Source organism: Psammomys obesus, unplaced genomic scaffold, assembly GCF_907164565.1.
Source record: "Psammomys obesus unplaced genomic scaffold, mPsaObe1.curated_primary_1811, whole genome shotgun sequence".
In the NCBI taxonomy this organism is placed as follows: Eukaryota; Metazoa; Chordata; class Mammalia; order Rodentia; family Muridae; genus Psammomys; species Psammomys obesus.
The window spans coordinates 46,119,745-46,128,697 of NW_026587216.1; the positions used below are offsets into that span (position 1 = coordinate 46,119,745).

Genomic DNA, 8,953 nt, shown 5'->3' on the forward strand with positions numbered 1-8,953 from the left:
GGATATTTGGTGTCATTGTTTTAAGCAAGCAAGGTGTATAGTTCTAGATTTTATCAGCAAATACTAAAATACCACAAAAGCAGCACAGCCTATATCCTTTCCTGTTTCTAGATTAAATGAGGGATAGGAAAGGAGTTTTGCCTGGTTGTGAGATCTGCTTTTTTTCTGAGAATATATACTGAACTGCATGTGTGTGTAGGGATTTGTGTGTGTGTGTGTGTGTGTGTTTATATGTGCATGTATGTGTGTTTGCTTTTGACTCATAATGTTTTGTCAGTATATAGGCATAGAAAAAACTTCCTAGGATAAATAGGCAGAAGACTTACATCAAGAGAAGGAGATGCATGGGGGGTGGGGAGAGAAATCATGCCATGGAAAATTTTTCAGTGTTGGTACTCATCCAACATTTCAGTTAAGATGGTTGTAAGGTTGCTTCAGACAGGGTCTCTCAACGAACATGTAGAGTAGCCTGCGATTTGCCATAAGCTAGGCTGAATGACTAGAAAGCCAAAGTGTCCACTGTCTGACTGTCCCCCACCACTAGGGTGACAGGTACTTGTGACACACCCATATCTTAAACAAATAATTTCTGAGGACCTGAACTCATTTCCTCACATCTGAGTAGCAAGTACTATGACTCATGAGCAACTCGGGGCCATTGATTTTGAAAATTTGAATTTCCGTGTGCTGATGGCAGGCAAAGAGAACCAGTCAGAAGAACAAAGTTTAAGAGAATAAGGAAGCATGAACTTGCCGCATGCTATTTTTGAAACATTTGCCCCATAAGCATATGTTGAGCTACCCTAGAACTGATCTCATTCTTTACACTTGTGCATAAGAAAAAAAATTATTTGAAGAATTGTTGGAGTGAAAATCATATTCCTGATATGGTTGAAAATTAATTTTTTTCAACCTAGTTTTCTCTGAGAGAAACTTCAAAGGAATTGAGGTCAAAGCATATTTGGATAAAGTACCATAGTTAATACAAAACAAGTGCTGTGTTTGTTGAGGGACATAGGACCTCATAGGCTACAACTACTCAGCCGACCACTGATCAGTAGATAGTTTCATCTATTTCTCACGTGCGCTGGTGCTGCACCTGAATGGCGGTAGTTTCAGGCTCACTTTGTTCTTGGAATGTTAAACTGCTAATCATCTGGGTGTTCACAGGTGAGCACACTGAGTGTAGACACAGCATCTCTACCCTCTGCCACCTGCTGACGCATGTGTGATACAGCAGCCCTACCTGCAACACCTGCAAGGCAGTGATTGATTTTATACAACTGAAAGCTTTTCTAACCAGGTTGTTTGTTTCTGTTGCTCTCCTTTTGGATTCCTGTCCCCTCCAGATCTTTTACCTCCCCCTCCTTTCATAAGATTCCCTGCACTCTACCCAAAGTTTGGTTATCATCTGCTTTCATACCCTGCAGGGTAGAGTCTTCCAGAGGCCTTCTGTAATAGACTCCTGTCCTGTTCTCTGATTTCCCCCTCTTCTAATGTCTGTCGCATTTGCCTTTCTGAGTGAGAATTGATCATCTTACCCAGGATCCTTCTTGATTAGCTTCTTTAGGTGTACAGATTTTAATGTTTATCCTATATCATATGTCTAATATCCACTTATAAGTGAGTATATATACTGTGTGTGTCTTTCTGCTTCTGGGATAACTCATACAGGAAAAATCATTTCTGGTTCTCAACATTTGCCTGCAAATTTCATGATTTCCTTGCTTTTAATTGCTGCATAGTATTCCATTGGGAAAAAGTAGCACAATTTCTGTATCCATTACTCAGCTGAGGGACATCTGGGTTATCTCCAGATTCTGGCTATAATAAATAGAGCAGCTAAGAACATGGTTGAGCAAATGTCCTTGTTGTATAATTTAACATATTTTGGATATATGCTTAGGAGTGGTGTAGCTGGGTCTTGAGGTAGCACTATTCCTAATTTTCTGAGATAGTACCAAATTGATTTCCAAAGTAGTTGTACAAGCTTACATTCCCACCAGCAAGGCTCTTCTCCACTTTTTTCTGGGCACAGGGGTCTTTTCTGAGACTGATACTCCAACCAAGGACCACTTATGGAGATAACCTAGAACCCCTGCACAGAGGTAACCTAAGGCAAGTGGGTCCCCTAGTAAGGGGAACAGGGACTGCCTCTTACATGAACTGATTGTCCTGCTCTTTGATCACCTTCTCCTGAGGGGGGAGCAGCGTTACCAGTCCACAGAAGAAGAAGGTAAACTGGGGGTGGACCTCTTTCCTATTCCCAGGGAGGTCCAGGCATCCTCCCCACCCCCAGGGCCTTTTTAGTTCCTTAGCCTCTCTGGGTATGTATGTAGTTGTGCGGTTATCCTTTATTTTATAGCTAATATCCACTTATGAGTGAGTACATACCATGTTTACTTGACAATTTCTGACACATCCCTAAAACATTCTGGCTGCTTTCTTCTCCAATTTTTCTTAGTGCCTTCCTGTGTCTACCAACTACCCTTCCTCCTAACTGGTTATTTGCCCATATCTGTCGTTTTATTTTGTTGCGTCACCCATTTAATTTAATCCAGCCATCTGTGTGACCACTGGACAGGGGCAGGGACTGGTTTCCCACTTTTCTGTAGCTACACACAGGAAATAGTCCACCAGTGTATCACAAGATCCCCTGAATGTCCCTCCATCTGCATTGATACTGACATGTCCAGAGAAAGGTTGAATTTTAAGATGGTTTATTTGATATTCATTAAAATACTATGCTTTGGAACTCCACAAGGAAAGCAACAGAACAAGATAATTTGAACACAGGGAACTTCCCAGAAAATCATATTCCAACCAAGGACTATTTGTGGAGATGACCTGGAACCCCTGCACAGGTGTAGCCCATGGCAGTTCAGTGTCCAAGTGGGTTACATAGTAATGGGAAGAGGGACTGCCTCTGACATAATCTGATTGGCCTGCTCATTGATCACTTCCCCCTGAGGGGGAAGCAGCCTTACCAGGCCACAGTAGAGGACAATGCAGCCACTTTTGATGAGAACTGATAGACTAAGATCAGAAAGAAGAGGAGAACCTCCCCTATCAGTGGACTTGGGGAGTGGCATGCATGCAGAAAGGGGAGGGAGGGTGAGATAGGGAGGGGAGGAGGGAGGGGCTTATGGGGGGATACAAAATGAATAAAGTATAATTAATAAAAAATAAAATAAAATAAAAAGGAGATAATGTAAAAAAAATACTATGCTTTGCCACATACTTAGTAACAATTACACGAATCTAGCTTAAGAAGGAGCATAGCACATTTCTTGAAATATAACTCAATAAGCACACACACTTATTCTAAACATGTAATTTAAAACAAAGGAAAACCTGTATATACATAATGCAGAAGGACATATAATGTGGAGAAAAATGAATTCATTTAGTGTTCCTCATACCATGGGACTTTCTGTGATAGTGAGGCATTATGTGTAATACTGTGACAAATTTGAATTTATTCTGATTTTTCTCAAAAAAAAAAAAAACAGATTGGCAATCTTGTCTTTAAACTGTTGGAAAATCTTACAAATAAATTGAAAAACTACTTTAGTAAAAGCTAAGCAATACTCTGTTTTCTTCTTAAATTATCTGTAGATCCTAAAATTTTTTTCAAAGAATTCAAATTAGTTTTCTTAACAATTTTTAGTAATTTTGTCTATCATTTGCTTATCTTTAGGTCTATTTTTTTCTGATCCATAATATCAATCTACAAATACCTTAGTTTTCTTGTTGCTCAGAGTGAACTTTTTCTTAAATAAACAGCTCTAGATTTAAAAATATCTTCAAACTACTGATAAATGAACAAAAGTTGCATGAATTCAACTTGTTTTAAATCTTAACTATTTTCGTACTATGATTTGAGGGAGACTGTCCTCCATAGACTCAGCCACATGAACACTTGGTTCCTAGTTGGGGCATTGTTAGGGTAAACATGTCCTTATGGGAGGGCTTTGATAGTTAAAGACTCATCCATTTTAAGTTTAATTTTTCTGCTTCCTGCTTGTAGTTGAAGATCTGAGCCCTTGGCTTCCATGTGTTTCTTACATTATAGACTCCAATCCTCTGGAATGTAAGCACAAATAAGTTATTTTTTCTGCAGGTTGACTTGGTCATGATGTTTTATGTCAGCAATAAAAAACAAACATTTCAAAAGCCAGTAAAAGCTTTATGACCCCATGGATGTTTTCTTCTGACCCTGTGGAAAAGGAAATGATTTGTTGTATTCTGAATGCAAAGTAAGTGCTGAATGTATGCCCTATACCAGCAAGCATGTTGTCTATTTGCAGTCTTTTATACCATGTTACAGTTTATGGCTGTGTTTCTAAAACATGACCAAGAGCATCACTTTAGCCTGATGTTTTCAACTCTTAGAGACAACATTTATATCAATGATAAATGTACGATATTTTGAATTACTATGTGTCAAGTTTAACTAATTATCTGTGCACAATATAGAAAACCTTTATTGGAGGATTATACTAGTAGAAAATTTTACCACAGTAGAAAGACAAAACTTTAGGAAAAAAATAATCTTACATCATCTCTGTGGATCACATGTGAACTATTAGAGAAAATTTTAATTAGTTCTCTTAATTTTACATATATCTTAGCAAAAAGATTCCATAAACAACCTTAGTAACCATGTTTAGAATTTACTTAGATTTACTCTTTTTTTGTGTGTGAGTATAAATTTTTTTTCATTAATTTATTTATTTACATCCAACTCGCAACTCCATTCCCTCCTCTACACCCAGTCCCACTCCTCTCCCTACTTCCTCCATATTCCCTCCCTGCACCCTGGGTACCAACCCTGGCACATCAGGTCACATCAGGTCTAAGTGCCTCCTCTTTCACTGAGGCAAGACAATGCAGCTGTGCTAGGAAAAATGATAACCAGAGGAAGGCAACAGGGTTCAGGACAGAGACAGCCCCCACTCCAATTGTTACGGGATCCACTTGAGGAACAAGCAGTCCATCAGCTTCATATGTGTAGGGGGTGTCTAGGACCAGTCCATGCATGTTCTTTGGTTGGTGGTTCAATCTCTATGAGACACCATGGGCTCATGTTAATTGGCTCTGTAGGTTTTCTTTTGGTTCCTTGACTCCTCCAGCTCCCTCAATCCTCCCTCTAACTCTTCGACTAGACACCCTGAATTCTGACTAATGTTTGGCTGCGGGTCTCTGTATCTGTTTCCATTATATGCTGGATGAAGCTAAGTTCCTGTCTGTAAGAAGAGCAGCGTATCATTAATAGTGTCAGGACGTCATGAAATTTGCAGGCAAATGGGTAGAAAGAGAAATGATCATCCTGACTGAGGAAGTCCAGGCCGAGCAGGACACACATGGTGTGTACTAACTCCTAACTGGTATTAGCCATAAAGTACAGGATTACCACTCTACAACCTACAGGCCCAAAGAAGCTAAGAAACAAGGAGGATTCAAGGGAGGACGCTTGAATCCCACTGAAAAGGGAAATCAAATAGATATCATAGACATTGGAAATGAGGAAGGGGAGGGACATGGGTGAGAGAAGGGAGCGCGGTCAGGGATTAAGAACTTGTGTGGAGAGTGTGGGGATAGAAAGTTAGAGGGGTGGAAGAGAGAAGCTTTACTTTTTAAAATTTATTAATTTTGTGCATCAGTGTGAAGGTGTCATATCCCTTGGAACTGAAGTTACAGACAACTGTGAGCTGCCGTGGGTGCTAAGAATTGAACCAGGAGCCCTTGGGAAGAGCAGACATTGCTCTTAACCACTGAGCCATCTCTCTAGCCCCGAAGCTTTACTCTTAAAAGTTACTTCTGCCATTGAGTTCCTGTCAGAAATAGTCCTTGTTCCCCTCACTATGGGAAACTAGTTGGTTACTGAGCTACCACGGGCTTCATTCGCACACAGGTTCTAGGTTATATCCATACATGGTCCTTGGTGGAGTGTCAGTCTCAGAAAAGACCCCTGTGCCCAGATATATTTGGTCCTTGTGGAGCTCTTATCCTTTCCACATCATACTAACTCCCCTTCTTTCATACGTTTCCCTGCACTCTGCCGAAGGTCCTCCCCACCCCCCAAGGGAGGAGCAGCCCTGCTAGGCCACAGAGGAGGACTTTGCAGCCAGTCCTGAAGATACCTGATAAAACAGGATCGGATGAATGGGGAGGAGGTCCTCCCCTATCAGTAGACTTGGAAAGGGGCAGAGAGGAGATGAGGGAGAGAGGGTTTGGGAGGGAATGAGGGAGCAGATACAGCTGGGATACAGAGTTAATAAAATGTAACTAATAATAAAAATAAAATAAAATAAATTTAAAAAAAAGTTACTTCTGACCCTTATTTCTGCTCTATGGATATTCGTGTCTCTCTCTTTCCCTCCCTCCCTCCATCTCTCCCACTCTTTCTCTCTCCCTCTTTCTGTCTTTCTATCTCTCTCTTGTGTGTGTGTGTGTGTGTGTGTGTGTGTGTGTGTGTGTGTGTGTGTTTATGGTGTCTGGTGTACGGTGTCTGTGTGTGTATGTGTTACTCAAAATGATATATTAAAAATCTCTTTCTATCTCTCTCTGAAGTAAGAAAATACTCTACGATACGAGAAGCAACATGCATAGTTCTTTGGCTGAGAATCATTGCAGATTTTGCCCACTTTTCACAACTATTTTCCTCCAGTGGGAACATGCATTTCTTAACAGTTGTGGAGTAAACGGAGACAGGTAATTTTTACTGATTCTATGAATCTGTGTTTCAGTGACTACTTTACAAATAAGTGCTAACATTGTGCACTGAAATTCCCTTAGTTTTGAACGTAAGCTTCATTCACTGGTTCAAGTAACTGTAATTGCAATATGTTTCAAATAGAGATAATTATAGTTATCTCCAAAGAGCAAAAGAAATATTAAAGGTTAATCCTGGAACTCTCTCTCTTGAGAAGCCCATGCTCATATTCTCAGATTTGTCTTAATTTTCCTTGCAAAGTTTGATCTCTTAATCATAGTGCTTGAAATCAGTATTGAAAATCTCTCATCAACCTCCAACTCTGACTTAGAATCTGTTGATCTCAGTAAAGGTACCTGAGATATTCTTTAATATGTAAATCATACTCAGAATAAAAAGCTTCAGGATGGAGGAGAGAATGTGTAAAGTATGAAGAATTAATATCAGATTATAAAAAGAATTTAAATAATGACCCAATAAAATAGGTAAGGAACCTAGCTGTAGACATTTCTATGAGAAGACATACTAACAAACATTAAGAAAAAAATGGGCCATGAATTTGAAACATAGCAAAAAAAAAATGATAAATGGGATGGCCTGGAAAAAGGAAATAATGCAATTAAAGTCATACAAAATAAATAATTTTAATAGAAAAAAATAAATCATCTAAATGTAAACAAAAAATTTTCTAGGAAGAAGTTCAATATCTCTGTTAAGCAAACTCAACATTTTATTGTAGTAAGAATAGCCATTATCAAAAAGATTAAGATGTGTTGGCATGTATGTGGGGAAAAGACTTCACTGCACATCAGTAATTGGAACTTAATTTAAAATCGTCTTTGTGGCAAACAGAAAAAATTGGTTTTGAAAAAATAAAAAACAGAACTCCCATATGATTGTGGCTTGGCATATATCAAAGCAAATGACATCAACATATTAGAGCTATATCTTGCATTGATTTTAACACTATATATAACAACCAAGAATTGCAAACAATTAAAATGTCAATCAACTGCAAATTTGTTTATATATTGTACTCTATGGAGTATAATACTCAGGCATAAGGAGATAAAAGATTGTGAGTGGATGGATAGGAGTTACAACAGTAAGTGAAGTAAATCTAGCACAGACAAGAATTTTTTAAAAACTCGCTCATGTGTAAAATCAAATTTCTTAATTTTACCAAAGATGACAGTCCAAGGATGGTTTCCATTGGCAAGGGAATGTGATAGAAGGCTGGGTGGGATAGGCTGAGAAATAGGTACCTGATCACATTTAAGTAGGAGAAAAATGAACTGGTCTCATCCTGCACAGTGATATGAGTACAGATAACAGTGTGTCAGACATTTTAAAAAATCCATAGATGAAGAGGCTACCAACTTGAAGTTCGGAGGGCTGGCACAGGATAGATTAAAAGAGGGTAGCTTTGAAAGGCTAGAGGGATGAAAGGAAAAGTGATGGTATTCTATTTCATTTAAAAACACTCTTTTTTAATCTGTAAAAATGTAGTTTGAATGTTACTGACTTACAAACTAATAAATATACAAAGGGAAAGCTGTGTTACCTTGCTTTGAGCATTACTTAACATATACTGAGCAATCACACAGTATAGTGTGTTGTGTATGCTTCTTTTTTTTTCCTTTTACTTTTTATTTATATTTATATATTTATTTACTGCAATTTATCCACTTTGTATCCCAGCTGTAGAACCCTCCCTAATGCCCCATCCTGCCCTCCCTCCCTCAGTCTACTGATAGGGGAGATCCCATGCCCCTCCCCAGTCTACTGATAGGGGAAGTCCTCCCAATCTGAGGTCCCCATCTGAACCTAATATATCAAGTCTCATCAGGATTGGCTTCATTGTCTTCCTCTGTGGCCTGGTAAGGCTGCTCCTCACTTAAGGAGATCTGATCAAAGAGCAGGCCACAGAGTTCATGTCAGAGACAGTCTCTCTTCCCCTTACTTGGGTACCCACTTGAATACTGAGCTGCCATGGGCTACATCTGTGCAGAGGTTCTAGATTATCTCCAAGTATGGTCCTTGGTTCGAGTATTTGTGCCCAGATTTTTGTTGTTGTTTTTGTGTTGCTCTCCTTGTTATATCTCCCCCTTCTTTCATAAGTTTCCCTGCACTCTACCCAAAGTTTGGCTATGAGTCTCAGCATCTATCTGCTTTGATATCCTGCTGGGTAGAGTCTTTCAGAGGCCCTTTGTGGTGGTTCCTGTCCTGTTTCTT

The 8,953-nt window shown here is 39.2% G+C and overlaps 1 non-coding gene across 1 annotated transcript; it reads right to left on the reverse strand.

Moving 5' to 3' along the window:
• Window positions 1-1,136: 1,136 nt before the first annotated feature.
• Window positions 1,137-1,267, reverse strand: LOC129673802 (small nucleolar RNA SNORA17). Its single transcript, XR_008719731.1, has one exon. It is a non-coding gene; the product is annotated as a small nucleolar RNA SNORA17 (small nucleolar RNA).
• Between the last annotated feature and the right edge of the window lie 7,686 nt (window positions 1,268-8,953).